Source organism: Pogonomyrmex barbatus, unplaced genomic scaffold (assembly GCF_055798465.1).
Source record: "Pogonomyrmex barbatus isolate J1 unplaced genomic scaffold, ASM5579846v1 scaffold5, whole genome shotgun sequence".
Taxonomy (NCBI): Eukaryota; Metazoa; Arthropoda; class Insecta; order Hymenoptera; family Formicidae; genus Pogonomyrmex; species Pogonomyrmex barbatus.
Window position 1 is genome coordinate 1,371,070 of NW_028297149.1, and position 22,448 is coordinate 1,393,517.

Sequence of the window (22,448 nt, forward strand, 5' to 3'; positions counted from 1 at the left end):
AATATACAAATAATTTTGACAATCGTGGAAGTATAACGTATGAAAAACTATGTTAAGCAAAGATACAACGTATGAAGTAAAAATGTAAACTGATCTTGTCAAAAATGTATAACGTTAATAATTTTACATATAAAATTGAGACAAACCAGGTAACAAAGTCGTCAGGAAAGATTATGAAGTGAACCAGATCTCCGTTGGAAGACGAAGAAAACAATGATTATCCATTGGATTTAATATTCAAAAACGTGAATCATAGAATAAAACAACTTTTTAATGGGAAATTGAATTATAACAATTCTGAAAATATTTCGAGTGATGATAGTGAAGAAGGTCGAAAGAAATATTTTGTAATACTTTATTTGCCTGGCGTGTTCGATAAAATCCTGTCAGCGATTAATAGATTTGAAATTGAGGTGGGCTTTAGGGGACTTAGGCTCAGTTTTGTCAAAATATATAAAGACAAAACAGATATTACAAGTAGGAGTGACTTCGTACATAGGGTGCAATGTGAGAAAGATTGTGATGCATCTTATGTGGGACAGACGATGAGACAGTTGAAGATCAGAGTGAAGGAACATGTGGGTAACATAAGGTTGAAGAACTCAGTAATTACACAACACATATTGAAATCTGGCCATTTATTTGATTGAGAGAACATTAAGATTCTAGACCAGGAATCCAATTATAACAAGAGATCTCAGAAATGTTATATATTAAAGAACATCACAATGGAATAAATTTACAAAAAGACACTGAGTTTTTGGACAACTCGTATCTTGATTTACTTGACTTGTTTTCAAATAATAGCTTTCGAAAGTGATTGTTTATTTCATTTTATATGTCCAATTACCATTATTCTAAATTGTCGACCCAAATAAGAAGGGAGGGTGTGCGTCACGGCGGGGCCCGACCACGAACCAGTCGTGAAAACTCGTAATTATTTTGCGAAAAAATACCACCTCAGCCAGGAATCGAACCTGGATCTCCTGCTTACTAGGCAGGCATCTTATCCTTTCGACTACCGAGGCATGTGATGATATTTATCGCAAATAACGTATTTAGAACACGTCAACAATACAATGATACATATATATATATTACAATATACATATATACATGTATTCTTTCGAATCCCCACGACCGGTACTCCAGAGAGATGATGGTCCTATTCTCTCGATGGATGCAGGTCGGACTGCAGCGGCGACACCCTCCAACGCCATTAGCAAATATACAAATAATCCTCCTGGAGCACGACAGGAGAGATTGCATCAAGCATGGCTCGAGCCCCCGAATAAGAAGGGAGGGTGTGCGTCACGGCGGGGCCCTACTTATCTGCTTGCCATCGTTAACACAAGAATCATTGTATCTATATTGGACGCTCGCAGCCTTTAAGATTGGATATAACTGTGTAACTAATTACAACTTCAATTTTTACGTTTGGACACTACATCTTCTAATTAACTATTCATCTGATTCTGTTTTCTTTGCCTTTCAACGGAGATTTGGTTCACTTCATAAAATAATCTTTCCTGACGACTTAGTTACCTGGTTTGTCTCAATTTTATATGTAAAATTATTATACATTTTTGACAAGATCAGTTTATATTTTTACTTCATACGTTATATCTTTGCTTAACATAGTTTTCCATACGTTATATTATATTTCCACGATTGTCAAGATTATTTGTATATTTTTTAGCGAGGGAGTGTCCAATCCATAAATATGGTTTCCACAATTATACCGACGTTTTTATTGCGATTTTAATTAGACTTTTAAGTTAATTCTATACTAATTTTATTGATACTTACACTATGTCATAGATATTAGTTTATTACTAACTGAAGAAGATTTAGTAGAAGTTGAAACATTTTAATTATACAAGAAAGTAAATTCATTTGGCTCATTTAATCGTTTTTTATATGTCACACAAAGAAATGAATTCATTTAGTTCCATCTAAGTAAAATTAAGTTAGTCATCGATATTGCTCGTTTTTTTGACATTGTTTATCCTTATTGCTTAGCAAAACTGAATGTTGATTGTCATTGTTATTAATATATAATTCTATTTAAAAAAATAATCACAAAAAATCTCGATAGTAACGCCGTCTATAAATCAATATCAAAATTATATGACCTTGAAACCTTATATAACTTTTATATAAAATGTTTTTCTCTCAAATTGAAAATAACATAAATGTTGAAGGATAATGTATGTATTGAAACGGGGGGGCACCCTATATAAATGTACAGAAGCATTGCTAATGCGACTATATAATATGTGTTTCCGTAAAACTATACTACTGTCATTTCTTTGTGATCAAACGGCCATTATATTATGTTGCTTATATTAATTTTAACGTGTTTATTAAAACAAACCTATTTATGTTTTAAATAATATTAATATAAGAAATATATTATATATTTTGATAACTTCATGCTAGTATTGTATTATAACAAAATCATCTTTAACACTAACCGTACCAAACCCGGTACGGTCAAATAACCGGTTTCAAAATTTAATTAAAAATTGTACATTTATTGTTATTTCTTTTGTTCAGCTAACTTTATGTAAATTCTTAGATTATCTGATTAATCAATTTCTCAATTTTTGTTTTTTTTTGCTTCTTTTTTTGCTGGAAAAATTCATCGCCTGCTTTGTTTATCATGACCGGTCATTTGACAAATTTATATCTTTTTCTAAATGTCTCTGTCTGGAACCTTAGCTCTGGACTCAAGTAACTCAAGTATCTCAACTATACATAGCTGCATATACGAGGATAATCTGAAAAGTTTTGAGCCTAACATAGAAACAAGTATTTTCTCGATTAAATATAGTTTTATTTTTAAACATAATCTCCTTTTAAGTCGATACACTTTTCCCATCGATACTCTAACCTCTTTAATCCCTTCAAATAGTAATTGGCATCTTGCTCCGCAAAATAGGCGTTTACATATGCGATGACCTCCTCATTCGATGAAAATCTCTGTCCTCCAAGCGAAATTTTAAGCTTAGGAAACAGGAAAAAGTCGGTGGGGGCCAGATCTGGTGAATACGGTGGGTAGTCAACCAATTCGAAGTGCAGTTCGCATGAATTTTGGCCATGACGACCGCCGAAGTGTGAGCAAGTGCGTTATCTTGATGGAACAGCACTTTCTTCTTCTTTAAATGCGGCCGTTTTTTTGCAATTTCTGCCTTCAGCTTATCAAATAAAGGATGCGTAATACGCTCCCGTTATTGTTTTATCTTTTTCAAGATAGTCGATACACACAATTCCGTGACTATCCCAAAAAACAGTCGCCATTACCTTCCCAGCTGATGGACCGTCTTCACCTTTTTCGGAGCAGGTTCACCCTTTGCAGTCCATTGTTTTGACTGTTCTTTTGTCTTTGGAGTGTAGTGGTGGATCCAAGTTTCATCTACAGTTATGAACGACGCAAAAAATCTGACTCATTTCGCTTGAACCGCTCCAACAGGGTCTTGGAAATGTTCATTCGAATTCGTTTTTGGTCCAAAGTGAGCAAGCGCGGCACCCAACGCGCGGATTGCTTGCCCATATCCAATTCTTTAGTCAATATATGACAAACGCGTTCTTTCGATATGCCCATAGCCTCTGCTATCTAACCTTGATTTGACGGTCGTCCAGTATCATTTGGTGAACATTTTTGATGTTATCAGCGATGGTCGCAGTTTTTGGTCGTCCCGAACGCTCATCATCAGCCAAGCTGGTACGACCACATTTAAATTCAGTTTTAAATTCCGCCCATCTTTTTACGGTGGCAAATGATGGGGCAGAGTCCCCGTAAACAGCGTCCAACTCGATTTTAATTTGCGCAGGCGTATTGCCTTTCAAATGTAAAAATTTAATTACGGCACGGATATTCAATTTTTTCCATTTTTACAAAAACACTGACATCAACTGACACAAACGACTGTCAAACAAACTGAGCGTCCAAAATGGCTGAAATTTTCACAAAAGTCTTTCAAAGCATATACTATTGTAGTACTAGAATGGTTTTGACGTAGTAACGTCATCTTCATGTTAAGGCTCAAAACTTTTCAGACTACTCTCGTATCTGAATGCGATATGTGTTTGGCTTTATCGTAAGCAGCCGAATAATCTGACAGAGCCGATATCCGGTACCACCTAAACACAATGAAATCTTATCGGCTTCTTTTGTCTAAATTCAGTATTCTTTTGAGAGTCACAGAGTACAGATCGAAGCCTAAGAGCAGTCAAAGACGACAAAGAGTGAACAAATCTTATAATATTCAGTACATTGGTTTTGTATTTTGTTTTATCCCTGAATATGTCCAAACGTTCAGTCAGAAAGTTATGGAAGATATTCAAAATATTAATGAAGAGTGTTCTGACGGAGGAAATTCTGAATCTGAAAATAAGCAAATTGAAAATGAGGATGATTTGTTCGACACTGAGGAAATTGAAAGTAATTATTCGTGTGACACTGATGAAGAAGAAAACATTTTGAATGTCCGTAGAGGACAAAAGCGCCGAAAATTTTTATCAGATTCCGAAAGTAAGTGTGACCAAAATGTCCAGTATACTACTGAAATGTTCTTGATAGAACTGTTTGCAACAAATAATAAAAGCGCCAACAATCGGAAGATCATCACATAGTTTCAAAGAAATATCAGGTCCAACAGTATACGACAAACGAAATATTATATATTTGATAAAACCAAAACGGCATTTTCTTTGATAATTGACAATGGTATTATTAAGTACATAAAAAAGTGTACGGAAGCAGAAGCGTTGCGAGTTCTAGGAACTAAATGGAATCTGCCGATATAAAAAATATATGCCTTCAATTTTATACGCATTTCTTGCTTATCAAGCAAGAAATTTACCTATTTCATATTTATGTAATTCGAAATGGGATCCTGCTTTTTTTTCTAAAACTATGAGCAGAAACACTTTCACAGAAATTTTAAAATTTCTCCGATTTGAAAAAACGCAGCAAAGCCAACGTCTAAAAACCGACAAATTTGCTCTAATTTCAGATATATGGAACAGATTCATTGTGAATAGTCAAAATAGTTACAAGCCCCATATGAATCTGACTGTTGATGAGCAACTATTCCCTACAAAAGTGAGATGTAAATTTACATAGTATATTCCAAGTAAGCCTGATAAATTTGGCAAGTTTTGGCTAGCATTGGATACCAACAGTAAATACATTATAAATCCATATGGATTTCCATATTTGGGAAAAGAAGAAACGCAACCGTCGTCAATACCACTCGGTGAATTTGTTGTCCTCAAACTAATCGAACCATTTACTCAATGTTGATTGGAGATATGTTACGACAGACAACTTTTTCACGAGTGCATCACTGGCGACAAAATTGTTGGCAAATCGAACAACATTAGTTGGAACTATGCGGAGTAACAGAAGAGAATTGCCCAAATTGCGAAATCAACAAAAGACAAAATGGAATGTTTCTCAACAATTACTTATAAATCAAATAATTGTACTCTAACAATTTATAAATCCAAACCAAGCAAAAAAGTTATAATACTAAGTTCGAAGTATAAATGTGTAAAAATCAATAACGATAGAAAACGAATACCTGAGACAGTTGCGTATTATAATAAAACCAAAGTCGATATCATCGATCAAATGGCGAGAAAGTACAGCGTCAAATCCAAATCCTATAGATGGCCTGTGCAAGTTTTTTTCAATATCCTTGATTTGGCCGGTATTAATGCATGGATCCTTTATAGGGAAACAAGGAACAAAATATATCAAGACAATTCCTACTACAATTAGCAGAAGAACTTGCCGAAGACTATCACGAATTTCTCCAAGAAAAGAAAAACAAAGAACATTAAGTGGCCAATGTAATATTTCGCATTCGCGGAAAACATACTAGATACAATTTTGCAATGATAATAAAACTACTAAATCTTGTATGATTTGTAAAAAATATGTCTGCGGTAAATGAAGGAGAAACCTATCATTTGCAAAAAATGCAATTAAAAACAAAAACATCCTTCATTTATTTCTAAATGAAGTAAACGCTGCTCGTATGATCTCCTGTTTATGTTATATTCTATTATATTTATGTCCTATTTATGATACATATAAAAATGAAAATATATGATTGGTTATTTTATTATTACTTAAAAGATACGGTTAATGTTAATATTGTATAAAATTTATTTATAGAAAATAATAACAAAAGAATTATATCTTTTAAATTGTATATGTTTAATTTAATGTAAATAAATACTTTCTTAAAATAATTATTTATGTTTTTAATAATAATCTCTAACAAGAGCAACTTTGTTATTTTTCTCTTTTCGATTGCTTTCCATACTCAAAAGCATTTTATACAAAAATAATGATAATATTGTTAAAAATATAAACTTTAATTTCTAAAAATAATACTGTTAAATAAATTAAAAATATATATTTAATAAGTGCAATAATAAAGTGATATTAATAATATAATCCTGAAGTTTCTTTTAATCATTAGATTATTTTAGTTTGTTGTAGTTTGTTTTAAAATTTAATATGGTTTTACGAAAAAGCTTTCTTGAATTATAACAATACAGACTTTTTTTTAGTTTCATACATTGCAAAGCAGTTCTTTCAAAGGAATCAAAGGAAAGACAGTCGACTGACAATAGATTTGTTATTATATTTATGTATTGCGCCTTGAAATCGCCCGTCACAAAATGCGGCTGCTTCGATGCGGAGCATTACTGGATTTTGCGTCCACCCGTTTGAGAGGCGAAAGCGCAGGCGAATTCCAAATAGCGCGAGCTATATATGTAATTGTGCGAATTTCTTTGCCTTTTTTTATTTTGTTACTTTTGAGTTTGATTTTCGCGATACTAGATGGAATTGACGAGGTTGATGACTGCCGCGAGATTCACGTGCGACCGCCTGCCAGGACGATCAACGACGATCGAGATCGAAGAGATGCCACCATCGGATACAAGGAATAATCAGGTCGTATCATCCTAATTAGTTGCCGATTTTCTTTTTCTATATGCAAGTCCCCGTATTGTAATGTGACATTTATAGGAATCGAGGGGCTGACCCATATAACGCGGGAATCGAAGGGCGATCGAGAGAGGAGGCGAGAACCCCGCATCGAAGAAGGCGAGCCGAAGAATACGAGGACGAGTAATCGAGCCGGGAGAGACAATCACCTCTCACCGGAAGAACCGATTAATCAGGAGAGAATCCTCAGAAGTCACAAACTCGACCAAATTAAGGGATCGCCGCCTTCGAATCTCCCGCGGGATCAGCGAACCGCGGGCCATTTAGGGCGCCGACATATAGAAGATTTATCGGTGGATCGCGCCGCGGCGCTAATTGATATGAAGAGAGGGGATGACGACCACCACGGTGTTGCGAGGATTCGACAGGACAAGCACTTTTCGCTTTGTGATGATTATGAGTGGACGCAAGAACCAGCTGCCGTGAGCCCCGTGAGAAGAAAAATCGAAGTAGAGGATCGAGAAAGGACTGCCGTCTGATGAAGCTCACCATATCATTTTGTAAAGTTGTCAATTTCACCCGTGGACCCGAGGAATCGCGCGGGGCTGACTCAAGAAGATTTTCGCGAGGAAGCGTTTTCTTGCGATCGCGAACGTTGCATCATCGCCATTGTTTCACTCGGCGAGCCGGCCGCGTGTCTTCGTCGCAATATAATTATCGAGCCGTTCGCTGCGTTTTTCTTTCGCCCTTGTCATCCGCGAAAAATCCAAATAATTATAGTACTCATATGATTCACGTATGATTGCCGCGCGTAATTTCTTTGTAAGAGTAAGATAAACTGTGTCGTTTGCGGAGTTGTATTAAATTACTTGTCGTAACAATTTAATTTGTGTTTTATGTGAGTTCGAACCAATAGGCGAAAGCATTGTATCCGATATATCATGTATATCGTTGCCGTGTGTCCTTCTAAGTAAGATACCGTATCGTCATTATACTTTGCTCAGTGTGTGATTTTCTTTGTACCAAATTTTGCTGTTATGAGATTTGAGAGATTACGCAAAGTTGTTGCGTCGTGAAAGAATAATTTGTGACTAACGAATGTAATCATCCAGATCGAAATAAAAGCTGTTCTCGCATTACAATAATTAATCCTTATACGATTTTGATTCCTTCTCTCTCGCGCCCCGTTCCGCGAACCTCTCCCTCCACCTGTACGAGCCGCCGGATTATCGCTCCCGTCTGCAAATCTGAGTTATTATTTAAGAACAATTTGCGATTTTTTTCGTTTGAGTGAGTGACATGTGCTCGTGTCTGGCGCCCAACCTATCGTAGAATACGTTTGCGAGACCGACCTCATGAGCGGCAGTCACAATATATTTTAAGAATGTTATGAAAATTACAAACAAAAGTTGAGAAACAGATGGTTTCTTAACTTGTTCACCGCCTACATTCCTCAAGAAGTCCAGTGTTTGCTTGGCAAAAATTTCGTCTTACCTTTATACAATTCAGAAAAAATTATCATTGAATTCATTAAGAACATTGAAAATAATATCCAGAAATTTCCTACTGAGGTATACTTGAACTTGAGGGACAGGCTAATATCCATCATCAATAATCTTTCAACATTCTCTCTTCATAAAGATAGCATTAACATATTCAGACTATCCTATTTACTAAAATCCATGCAACAATTTATATCCCAATCTATCCTAAGATTTCACTCGAGCAGGTAAAGGTAATGTCACCGTCGCGTTAGATAAAGACAGTTACCTTACGAAGATGAAAGATATGTTACACAATACTGAGACTTATAGCGTGATCACGAAAAATCCTACGAGGACTATCACTGGCAAGTTGCGAGATATTCTAAAAACCTGGAAGAACTCTAATTACATATCAGAGTACAAACACCTCTGTACAAACACTTTTACTGTACCGATGGGATTCTCCCCAGAACTTACGGGCTTCCTAAAATACACAAGCATGGATGCCCCCTTCGAATAATTGTCTCGTCAATTGATAGTCAACTTTTACTACAATCTGGCATCTTTCTTGAACAAACTTTTATCAAGAAGTACTCAAAACCTTTAACTCATATAAAAAATAATTTTAAATTCACCAATAAGTTGTCTAACATGCAGTTGACTGATGATCACATACTTGTTTACTTTGATATGGTTTTCTTGTTCACCAATGTTCCTATTGATCTATTAATTGACAGTATTGATAAGCTCTGGAGAGACATCTCGAAGAACTGCAACATGTCTAAAGACGAATTTTTGAGTGCAGTTTCATTTTTCCTAAATTCTACCTTCTTTACCTTTGACAATGTAATTTACAAACAAACCTTTTTCCTCACACCCATGAGTTCCCGATCATAGCTGATTTAGTATTAAGAGATTTGGAGAAAAGCGTACTCGAGAATGTTGAGGCTCGTTTACCATTTATTTGTAGATAAAGATACGTCGATGATATCGCAATGGACATTCCTTCTCAATTGATTGAGGAGATTCTTAGAAGGTTCAATTTGTACCACCTTAGATTACAATTTACTACTGAGATGGAAGAAGCGAGTTAAATTTTCTCGATTTGAGCTTAAAAGTTATTAGTAAGAACGTTGAAATTAATTGGTTTCATAAACTCACATTTTCGAGGAGGTATCTCAATTTTCACTCTCAGCACCCTCTCGCTCAAAAAAGAGACACCATTGCTGGACTCATCGACAGGGCGTTCTTATTATCTCACCCGAAATACTATCAAAAGAACTTGAATTTGGTGATCACGATTTTGTTAATGAACGATTATCCTCTCAACTTTACCTTTGATAATATTTATTCGAGATTAAAAATTCGATTTGAACGAAATGATAAATTAAGCATGCCAAATACAACAGTGCAATCACAAGGAACAAAATTATTCACTTTACTTTTTGTTCCGGGAATTGCGATCAAATTCAAAAAAGTTGCTAATGATTTCAACGCAAAACCCGCAGTCTTTAGTATGAATAAGTTGAGAGACATGATCAGGGTTCATAAGGACTCTCTAACACTCCAACACATTCCAAAAAGAATGTAGTGTACAAGATCTGCTGCAACAATTGCGATGCATGCTATGTCGGACAAACTATAAGACAATTAAAAACGAGACTGCATGAACACCAAAATCATATACGTAGAAACACGAATATATATTTAGTCATTACCGAGCACAGATTAGATTACGATCATGAAATTGACTGGAACGATATGAAGGTATTAGACTAGAAAGTAATTTACAGAAACGACGATTTCAGAGATGCTTTTCATTAAAAGACAGAATAATAGCCTGAATTCACAGTCTGATACTGAATTTTTGCATCACGCATACGTTTCCGTATCATTATCTTCAAACTGTAACCTCAGTTTTGTTTTGATTGCAAGTTGTTGAATTGAAGAGTTATTGCGCTCAGTACTGCCTTAAACTCAAGGCGTACGGATGCGCTGTGTGTTGCTTGGTGCGAACTGTGCCACGCTCCTGCGTGCTTTCTCCTGTTTAGTGTGAATCTGATAATTGACAACCCTTTAATGACCATTATCTCGTTTCTTTAAGGATGATATATATGTAAGGTCATAATAATTTTAATTAACGATTTTAACATCGGTGAGCGCATCGGATGAACACAGGATTTTATCTTTATATTTATATTTACTGAAGATGACTCAAACTTGAGTCGAAATGTCTGTATTATATATTAAGTTTGTAATAAAGAGTGTTAATTGCGCACTGTGAATAGAGCTGATTCTCATTTGTCTTAATTTCCACATTATATATGTTATGTACTTTGTTAATTTATGTTTTTGAGAATTCAAAATATACTCTTCGTATGGCACCTGTTTGACCACGTTAATATTGATCACAGTTCCAATTGACGTTGCGATTGGTCACGTTACGATTGACATATTACTTCATATAAAATAAAAAATTTATTATTAATCGCAGTGATAACAACAGTACATTGAATATGATCAATTTCAAAATAGCCAATCTGGACGTTAGTCAATCGGAATGGTGGTCAATCGGTGGTTAATTGTAATGTGGTCAATATCAACGTGGTCAATTGCAACGTGGCTAGTCGCAACGTGGTCAATATTAACGTGGTCAAATGAGCTCTCTCTCCATACACATGTAGCAAAATAAATCCAAATTATTTTTGCAGGTTTTGTAATTCATAAGAGCTGATAATAATAAGATTAATGACTTAGCTATTGCAAAATATTACATGTATATTATAATAACTTTTGAATTTTTCATTAAAACGTGGCAAAAAATCTAATACTATGCTTTTTACTTTAGTCTATAGATATTTTATCCTATATATTTTACTTATGAGAAATATGATTCCGTCGTGTTCATCCGAGGGCAGAGATGCACACTCATGAGCGAACGTTTCATTATTGTTTAAATTTATTGAAATTCTATGAATATTCTTCTACTATTTTATATACTATTTTATATTCTTCTATATTCTATATCAGGAGACACGGTAATATCTCGAGTGTCAAGTCAACCAAGAACACTACCATGTGACTTTACGCGATGAGATGCGAGCAATCGAAATTATTGAATTTCAATAATGGCTAAATTGATTAAGTTCTAAGTAGGCTTGATCGATAGCTTGAGTTCGACTTGCAAAAATAAAAGTATTTTTATCTTCTTGCTACGTGCCTTACGAGAGGAGATATTGCTACGCAAAGTCCGATTTGGAAATTTTTAAGAAACGTCGTCATTATTATCGTCGTCATCTTTGTACGGTTGCAATGTTTGTCGCGAGATGTCACTATTAATCTTATCGATCCAGCAGATCATACTTTTACTAGCGAATAGTGGATCAATATTCGTTGAGTCCTGCAGTGACCCTAACTTATCAGCCTAATTTATCCGCAGGATCAATATATAATTTTACGATCATTCCGCAATCTCTCTGCATATTTTCTTTCTTCCCGTAATCTCTTCGGATATCTCCGCATCCCTTCCGTAACTTTTCTGCATACTTCCGCAATTATTCCGCAACCCTTCCGCAATTTTTCCGCATATCTCCGCAATTTTTTCACATATCTTTGCAATCATTTCGCAACTTTCTTACAATTTTCGTATATCTCTGCAATCATTTCGCAAATCTTCCGCAATCTTTCTGCATATCTTTGCAGCTATTCCGCAACCATTCCGCAACTTTTCCGCAACTATTCTGCAACTCTTCCACAATTTTTTCGCAACCATTCCGCAATCATTCTATAACTTTTCCACAATCTTTCCACATATCTTTGCATCTCTTTCACAACACTTCCGCAACCTTTCCGCAACCATTCCGCAACTATTCTGCATCTATTCCGCAACAAAGATTGATTTATCAAATTAAGAATTTGGCATAGGTATGACCTTGAAATTCCAAAAATATTTTCAAAGTCATTTTTCATTTTCTTATTTTTATAATCTATAGATCTAGAGGTAAATAATGCAACTTTGTATTTTAATTTTAAAAATTTTCTGCCGCCATTTTGAAAATTTTTATTTTTAATCGTACGGACTTCAAATTCAGCATTTATGTTCATTTAAAACTAAGATTTTGACATAGGTGTGACTGTGCAATTCCAAAAATATTTTCAAAGTCATTTTCTTACTTTCTTTTCATTTTCTTATTTTCATGTTCTATAGACCTAGAGGATCGTAAATAACTCTTATAACTTAATTTTTAAATTATTCTTCCGCCATTTTGAAAATTTTTATTTTTAATCGTATGGACTTTATAATCAGTATTTATATATATGATGCATAAACATCACTCTCCAAAACGAAACTGACTAATTATCAAACTCGCCGAAACTCAACGATATTGTCGACCGCCAATCAGATACGTGGAAAGAGATCAAATGTGTTATCTCGCTCATTCTTTCGTTCTCTATCGTATTTACTCTCGTTGTGCGTATCATAGAGAAAAAATCTCAAGTATAAAAATGTCGAGACGCGCTTATCGAATATAGAAAGATGGTTAATACTAAAAATATCTGATATTATTATAAAATTACCTTTTTAAAAAAAGGTAAAAAAAGGGTATCAAGTAGTCTGAAAGAAAAGAAACTGTTGTTAACCAAGTTAAAAAATAGAATCTAATTGACAATATCTTTTATTTTCTTTTTACTCCAACCCATATGATAGTAGTTTTAATTCTTTAAAAAAAAGTTATGTTATGAAATTGCCGTATCTAATGCAATTCTAGTTGCGATCAAACTAAAAAATAAAATCTAAGTGCTAGTATCTTTGTGATCTTTGTATTCATTGAAGAGCCTTATTCTAACTCAAATGGTATTAGTTTTAATTAAAAAACAAAAAAATTTGTTTCCACCATTTGTTTGTTGCCAACTTAACTCAAATGATATCATTTATATTGTTGTAGCCAGGCCTACAACCAATAATAAAAGTAGTCCGCATGGCAACAAAATTAGGTTGCACGAACCTCGAAAAGTCTTTCGAAAGATTACACAAATGTGTGATCGCCGAAATTGCGACCAGTCTTTCGAAAGACCACAGAAATGCATCGCGAGAACATTGCGAAAAAGCTGATCAGCAAATTCCTAAATTTGATGATCAAATCGAGCGTGATATTGATTGATCAATATCACGCAACCGATCGACGCAAACGATCAGAATGCTGACCAGGCATCGATCAGACTATATAACCGGCTACACAAGGCGGAATAGTTAGAGTCGGGAATCAATCAAACATTACGTGTCGTTCGGAATCGATTACTATAATTATCGCGCAAGATATTACACAAGCACAGCGAAGTTCACGCGAGCCGTACTATCAACGTCTCAGGTGACATACTCGGTCGACGGCCGCCAGAGTAACGCGATACGCGCCCGCCGACGTTTAACCGTGTGTGAAAGAAATAATATAAATATTAAATCCAAGAAATTGTGCAATTGTTAAATAAATCAAATATCATAAAGAAAGTGTGTTAGTGATTTTAAGAAGATTTCCTTCCATTCGTTTGATCCTGCTCGGAGTCCCAACTCCTTAGGCTTAACGGACCCGACTATCTCTAAAAATTAACGTTGTAGCCCATCCGGGGTACAACAATATAAAAAATTTGATATCAGTCAAATTGTAATCCAATCTTTCTTTTCTCACCCAAATGATACTAGCCTTAATTCTTCAAAAAAAAAAAAAGAAAATTTCGTTTCCACAGTGCCAACTCAAATGTAATGTGTAAAATTTGTATAAAAGATTTGATATCAATAATTGGCGTTATAGTCAAGTTATAGTCCTATATATCAAGTTATAGTCCTATAAACATTGAGTTACAAGTTCCACTTTACTCAAATTATATATTTCAATCTTATAAAAGATTTGATAAACTACTGTATTAAAAAAATAAAACTCAAATAGTAGTATCTTTAATTTAAAAATAATAAAAACCAAATTATATGTATGTCTTTCTATCCATTTAAGACTTCTCTTTTTAACCCAAGTGATAGTAATTATTTATTAGGTATACAAAAAAGTTCTGAGCTTTAGATTTCATACAACCGAAATAACAATTTAAATTTTATATATTTTCCCGCCTTTTTGCGGTTTTAAAGCGTTGACATTTGGCCTTCTAAAATACCATACGGTTTGGCGTTTGATGCATATAACTTCAAAAATCAGTAGTGTTCACGATGGCAATAACAAAAGAGCATATTCGATTTTCCATCCACTTCGCATTTCATCTGAAGAAAAATGCTGTTGAAGCCACTGGAATGATTTGTGCTGCATATGGAGAGAACGCTGTAAGTCATAGAAGCCCAAATAAGAAGGGAGGGTGTGCATCACGGCATGAAAACTCGCAATTATTTTTGCGAAAAAATACCAATTTTTCATACTACATGTAAAAGATAGTATCAAATATTTAGCCAAGGAGATTTCAGTCTTGAAGATGAACCGCGTGCTGGACGCCCTCAAAAGATTGAAACGGACGAATTGCAAGCACTGCTGGATATAAACTCTGTGCAAACTGAAAAGGAGCTTGCAGAACAGCTTAGCGTTACGCAGCAAACTATTTCTGTACGTTTACATACGATGGGAAAGGTTCAGAAGGAAAGCAGATGCGTTCCGCATAAATTGTCCGAAGACAACAAAAATCGTCGGCGTGACATTGCATTCACTTTGCTTTCAAAGTTCCGGAAAAAAGATTTTCTACACAAAATCATTACAGGCGATGAAAAGTGGATTCTTTATGATAACCCTAAACGTAGAAAATCATGGGTTGACCTTGGTCAACCTTCGACATCGACGCCAAAGCCCAATATCCACGCCAAGAAGGTTTTGCTCTGTATTTGGTGGGATTGGAAAGGTGTGTATTACGAGTTGTTACAACCGGGTGAAACAATCACGGCAGACCGCTACCAACAACAATTGACCAATTTGAGCGATGCATTAGAAGAAAAGAGGTCATTTACTGGCCAAGGACGTCGTAAAGTGATCTTGCTTCATGACAATGCTCGACCACATATTGCGAAAGCGACTCAGAACCATATCTTTGCGTTAGGCTGGGAACTTCTCCCGCACGCGGCGTATAGCCCAGACATGGTGCCTTCCGATTATTACCTATTCCGGTCGCTGCAGCATCATTTGGCTGACACATTTCGTGAGATTTGAAGAGATACGAAAATGCATTGATGACTTTATCGCTTCGAAGCCGGTGAGTTTCTATCGTCAAGAAATTCGCAAGCTACTCGAAAGATAGCAAAAAGTCGTTGATGCAAACGAAGAATATTTCGCTGATTAATATTTTTTTATTTGTTTTTGAATAAAGATTGAATTTTACAAAAAAAAGCTCAGAACTTTTTTGTACACCTAATAGCTTTAAAATATTATTATATCACAAAATTGCTTTACTCAACCTATGTTTTTATCACAAAGAATTAAAAAGTAACAGTACAAAAAAAATGATAAAATTTTATTTAAATAAAAAAAATTTTTATGTAAAAACACTTGGCGCTGCTCATATCTCTAAAAAGAATGAGTGAATATATATATATATATATATATATATATATATAAAATATGAATATATATGAATATACGAGGGTAGTCTGAAAAGTTTTGAGCCTAATATAGAAACAAGTATTTTTTTGGTCAAATATAGTTTTATTTTTCAACATAATCTCCTTTTAAGTCGATACACTTTTCCCATCAATATTCTAACCTCTTTAACCCCTCCAAATAGTAGTTGGCGTCTTGCTCTGCAAAATAGGCGTTTACATATGCAATGACCTCCTCGTTCGATGAAAATCTCTGTCCTCCAAGCGAAACTTTAAGCTTAGGAAACAGCAAAAAGTCGCTGGGGACCAGATCTGGTAAATACGGTGGATAGTCAACCAATTCGCAGAAGTGCAGTTCGTGAATTTTGGCCATGGCGACCGCCGAAATGTGAGCAGGTGCGTTATCTTGATGGAACAGCACTTTCTTCTTCTTCAAATGCGGCCGTTTTTTTGCAATTTCTGCCTTCAGCTTATCAAGTAAAGGATGCGTAATACGCTCCCGTTATTGTTTTATCTTTTTCAAGATAGTCGATACACACAATTCCGTGACTGTCCCAAAAAACAGTCGCCATTACTTTCCCAGCTGATGGACCGTCTTCACCTTTTTCGGGCAGGTTCACCCTTTGCAGTCCACTGTTTTGACTGTTCTTTTGTCTTTGGAGTGTAGTGATGGATCCAAGTTTCATCTATAGTTATGAATCGACGCAAAAAATCTGACTCATTTCGCTTGAACCGCTCCAACAGGGCCTTGGAAATGTTCATTCGAATTCGTTTTTGGTCTAAAGTGAGCAAGCGCGGCACCCAACGCGCGGATAGCTTGCGCATATCCAATTCTTCAGTCAATATATGACAAACGCGTTCTTTCGATATGCCCATAGCCTCTGCTATCTCTTTAACCTTGATTCGACGGTCTTCCAGTACCATTTGGTGAACATTTTTGATGTTATCAGCTATGGTCGTAGTTTTTGGCCGTCCCGAACGCTCATCAGCCAAGCTGGTACGATCACGTTTAAATTCAGCTGCCTATCTTTTTACGGTGGCAAATGATGGGGCAGAGTCCTCGTAAACAGCGTCCAACTCGATTTTAATTTGCGCAGGCGTATTGCCTTTCAAATGTAAAAATTTAATCACGGCACGATATTCAATTTTTTCCATTTTTACAAAAACATTGACATCGACTGACACAAACGACTGTCAAACAACAACTGAGCGTCCAAATGGCTGAAATTTTCACAAAAGTCTTTCAAAGCATATACTATTGTAGTACTAGAATGGTTTTGACGAGTAACGTCATCTTCATGTTAAGGCTCAAAACTTTTCAGATTACCCTTGTATATATTCACATAAATATAAATGTGTGTGTGTGTGTGTGTGTGTGTGTGTGTGTGTGTGTGTGTGTGTATATAAAATTGTAATTATCATATTAAACAATAAATCTTGCCTTTATTTATAACATTCAGATTATTTATAACTATATAATTCAGAATTTCATCATTAAGTTTACATTTTCATTTGGTCTGAGCAGCGCCAAGTGTTTTTACATAAAAATTTTTTTTATTTAAATAAAATTTTATCATTTATTTTGTACTGTTACTTTTTAATTCTTTATGATAAAAACATAGGTTGAATAAAGCAATTTTGTGATATATAATAATAATAATATTTTAAAGCTAAATAATTATTATCACTTGTGTTAGAAAAAGAAGTCTTAAATGGATAGAAAGATATACTTTGGTTTTTATTATTTTTTGAGAAAGATATAATTTGGTTTTTATTATTTTTAAATTAAAGATACTACTTGAGTTTTATTTTTTAAAACAGTGATTTATCAAATCTTTTATACGATTGAAATATATAATTTGACTAAAGTGGCTTGTAATTTCAATGTTTGTAGGATTATAACTTGATGCCAATTATTGATATCAAATCTTTTATATAAATTTTACACATTACAATCATTTGAGTTGGCAATGTGGAAATGAAATTTTTTTTTTTTTTTGAAGAATTAAGGCTAGTAGTCATTTGGATGAGAAAAGAAAGATTGGATTATAATTTGACGCCACTGATATCAAATCTTTTATATAAATAATATTATTTGAGTTAAGTTGGTAACAAATAAATGGTGGAAACAAATTTTTTTGTTTTTTAATTAAAACTAATACCATTTAAGTTAAGTTAAATAGGCAGGCTCTTCAATAAATACAAAGATCACAAAGATACTAGCACTTAGATTTTATTTTTTAGTTTGATCGCAACTAGAATTGCATTAGATATGGCATAACATATAGCGTAACATAACTTTTTTTAAAGAATTAAAACTATTACCACATGGATTGGAGTAAAAAGAAAATAAAAAATATTGTCAATTAGATTCTATTTTTTAACTTGGTTAACAATAGTTTCTTTTTTTTTTTTTAAGAAGCGTCCATTATACTTGACACCTTTTTTACCTTTTTTTAAACAGGTAATTTTATAGTGATACTGATTGACGTTTTGCGATTGCTTATAAGGGGCTTATGTCAGCCAAATTTCGTTGAGTTCTGCGTCCATTTGAGAAGAGAGCGAGACCCGAATTACTGTAAACTATGGAATTTCCTACTTGCAGTCGCGCTAATTTAACGTTACATATTACATATTACATATGTACGCACTTCATTATTTAAAGAAATACTTTTGTTTAGCAATTGTAAAATTCTTTTAACTAATTGTTGATTAACATTTTTGATTATTCTGTGGCAGTATTAGTAATTTAATATTTCAGCTATGATAAAATATAAAAAATTTATTGATATATTTAATTATTTTTCTTAATAACATATATATACATATTCATAAAATCTCCAATTAATTTCTAATTATTATAATTAAATAATAAGATTGGCTCTTATAAAATTTTTTATTTGAGAGAAATGGATAGCCAAAATAAACTGGAAACAACTTTATTGAGACGACGCAACCTATCATGTGAATTAAACCAAAAGAAAAATATCTTTTTTACAGAAATTAACGAAAAGTAGGTCAAGAACGTTGATCATCGTATCGCACGCAATGCGGTATCGCAAGGCCGAACCGAACCACGGCAATCGCGCCATCTATCAAAATCAATTTAATTTTTAAAATCTCTAACACTAATTATTTCTCAAAGTTATATAAAACATCCGTAATTGATATAACCTCTATGAAATGTCTACATTGATATCTAATGAAGATTATATGGATCTCTAATAGAAGTTACAAACTTTTCTTGAACATCCATTAGAAGCTTCTTTTCTGTAAGTTTATATTCATTAACTTCAAATTACGAACATATAATATTACATAAATAGATATTTAATTCTTCTGCATTGATAAAATATAATATTTCTTGTAAAAACTTTTCTTATGTATTGCTTTTATAAATTTTGAAATCCCTTTCCCTAATTAAAGTTTATGCATTAATATTGTGCTCTATTAGCGAACAAATGTTAAATAAATGTTTGAGGAATATTCGGAATAATCTTAACAGGAATAATCTTAATATTCATAAAACATATCAATGTCCATTTTGCCATATGTTTTTCATCAGTTCTCTAGAACATTTGCGATTATCGTAAAACGTTTGACTGATGACGTTTGATATGATTATGAAATATTTCTATGAAACGTGCATGCAATATTCTCGTCACAGTACCCAAGTGCTTTATGTATTTAACTATACTGCTCAGCTTATAAAATGTTAAAAAATTGCAATACATAATATATACATAATATATAGGAAATTTCAAATTTGATTTTTTCATCAATACTTGAAAATCAAATTCAAATAATCAAATATCAAATATCAATAATTTTACAATGCTTTATGAACGTATAGCACTATAATATAATTCAAACTCGGCGAAATCCGAAGGAATCATTTACGAAGGTCTTATTCTATATGAATATATTCGTTCGATATGAATATATTAGCAAGACAAATATCGGTCAACAGATTAATATTTCTCAAACATTTATATAATATTTATTTGTTATAGGATATATTTTAGCATCTTTAATTTGATAGCATCTAGATCAGTTGATTGACATGCGATATTTCTGGTTGGTTGTCTTGAAATGGTTGAAAGTGTTACATATAAGAGCAATTTAATAATAGTTCAAATGCCTGAAAGAAAAGTAATATGAATTAAATTTAGTTATGTCAATAATGTAAATGTTGTACTTTGTACAACATTTAATGTACATGTAAAAGTTTAACTTTTCTGATCAATGATGATAACGATTCTCTTTCGAAAAGTACATCTATCAAAGTACATATATCTTTTTTAAAATTTTCTGTTTTATAATGTTACATATTATAAATTAAATTTTAGATATTTATCATGCATACATCATGTATACATTTTGTTGTCTATATGTATTATACAAAGTATTACAATTTATTATTTCAATTTTTTCATATGATTTTCTTTAGATAGATATTTTGTAATCATTATTACATTTAAATAAATCGAAACATTAAATTAAATGGAAAATAAAAGTTAATACTATTAATAGTGTGTACTTATTTTTAAAATAAACACAAATATAACTTTATTTATTTTCTTGGACATAATTCGAGTTTGAACGTTTCAGGTCATTTTAATTTTTCGATTCGTCATGACCGCTTTTTATTTGACTGTTGTTATGTCGCCTATTACAAAAAAAAGAAATTTGTTTAATCTTTATAACTTACTATTACTTATATGTGATTCCTAACCTTTGATAAGATTTGGACATGTATTTGAATAGTAAATTATCAGTTGATACATCTATGAATCTTGCAATCTATTTTTCATAGAATAGTGAAGTTTGCTTACGCATAGGTAATTTTGGTTTCTTTTGCTAATCGATCTAGCAACCGCTGTGAGTATTCACCAATGTCTTCTTCCACCATTGGTCGTCATCACACGACACATAAAAAGTAATCATCACTTTTGTATACCAGTGCTATGTTTTTATAATTCCGAACAATTTATTTCCGTATTTCACTCAGAATAGTTCAAAAGATCTGAAACATTCAAATTCGAATTATGTCCAAGAATAAAATAAAGTTATATTTGTCTTTTGAATAAATAAGCTATTTTAAAAATAAGTACGCTATTAACAGCTCTTACTTGCCATTTAATTTAATGTTTCGATTTATAATTTCGAAAGTCATTGTGGTATATATCTTTTTTACAATTTAAATAAATATTTTTATCTCAAAATATTTATTATTTTATCGTTGATTTAACGACACGTGGTTCGCGACAGGCATTGTCTTGTAATTTAGAAAAATAAAAATGATTTGACACGAAGACCCAGTCTGCCGATGAAAGTCATTTATTGTCTATTTGTTTGAAAACGGCTGTAACTGTAATTATCATTTTTATTATTTTACTTTTAAATATAATAAAAAAATATATTTTCTTGATTAAAAAAATAATATAAAAAGCACATTTTTTAAAAATATGAAACTTTTAATAGAAAATATAATAATAAATAACATTAAAATTAGTTAATTAATAATTTAAGTCCGCTGATTCATCTTTGAGATAATATCTGCACATATTTTATTAAAGTGATGTAGTTATGAAATAGAAAAAAATAGAAAAAAATATTTTGAAATTTGTACATAAATAAAAAAAATAATTACATGATCAAAAGTTGTTTGTATACATCCCTAGATTTCAATAAGAGAAAGTGTGAACAGACTGTTCCTGGTAATGAGGAATCTGGTTAAGCAACTAACCATTCATTATCCATCTATTTAACTAGATCGCGGTTCATTTCCCCCCATACCTATCTGTTTCTGCTCGTTTGCACCCTCTTTTGATACTACCGCTTCAATCCTAGGGTATTGCTAACCCTCTTGTTAACGTCACTGACTTCGTCACATCCCTGCACTTCTTTTGACCTCTATCACCCTTCTTTATTTGTTAAAAATTAAAAAGCAAATAGTAAAGATAAATAATATACAATATTTTTGCAAGAAATATAAGGAAAACTCAGAAATACAATTTTTTCATTTTTTATGACTAAAAAAGATATATTGTTTTAAACTTATCTGATTATTGTAATAAATATTACCACATGTCTCAATACTCGAAGAGTAAGATATCTGTCCGGTATATAAATGATCTATGTTTGATTCTTGACTGAGGTGATATTTTTCGCAATAAGAATTTCCTATAGGGGGAAAAGAGGGAATCAATCGAGTTCAAATTTGATTATCGGTTTATTAAAATAGCTTTAAACTGTTGCAACTGTTGCCGTAAATCCGGAATAATAATGGCACATAGTTCGCAATGTAAGCAATTAATTCCGAATGTATACATGTAAATTCAACAAAAGAAGAATTATCTGTTTCCTAAGATTTCGCCGAACAGTTGTTTTCTCCATTCTGTTATTTGAA

At 33.1% G+C, this 22,448-nt stretch overlaps 1 non-coding gene and 1 pseudogene across 1 annotated transcript; one reads left to right on the top strand and one right to left on the bottom strand.

Annotated features, from left to right (window-relative positions):
• Nucleotides 1-956: 956 nt before the first annotated feature.
• Nucleotides 957-1,028, bottom strand: TRNAT-AGU (transfer RNA threonine (anticodon AGU)). The gene has a single exon. It is a non-coding gene; the product is annotated as a tRNA-Thr (tRNA).
• Nucleotides 1,029-1,962: 934 nt separating this feature from the next.
• LOC148935247 (uncharacterized) lies at nt 1,963-5,448 on the top strand (annotated as a pseudogene).
• The last annotated feature ends 17,000 nt before the right edge of the window (nt 5,449-22,448 follow it).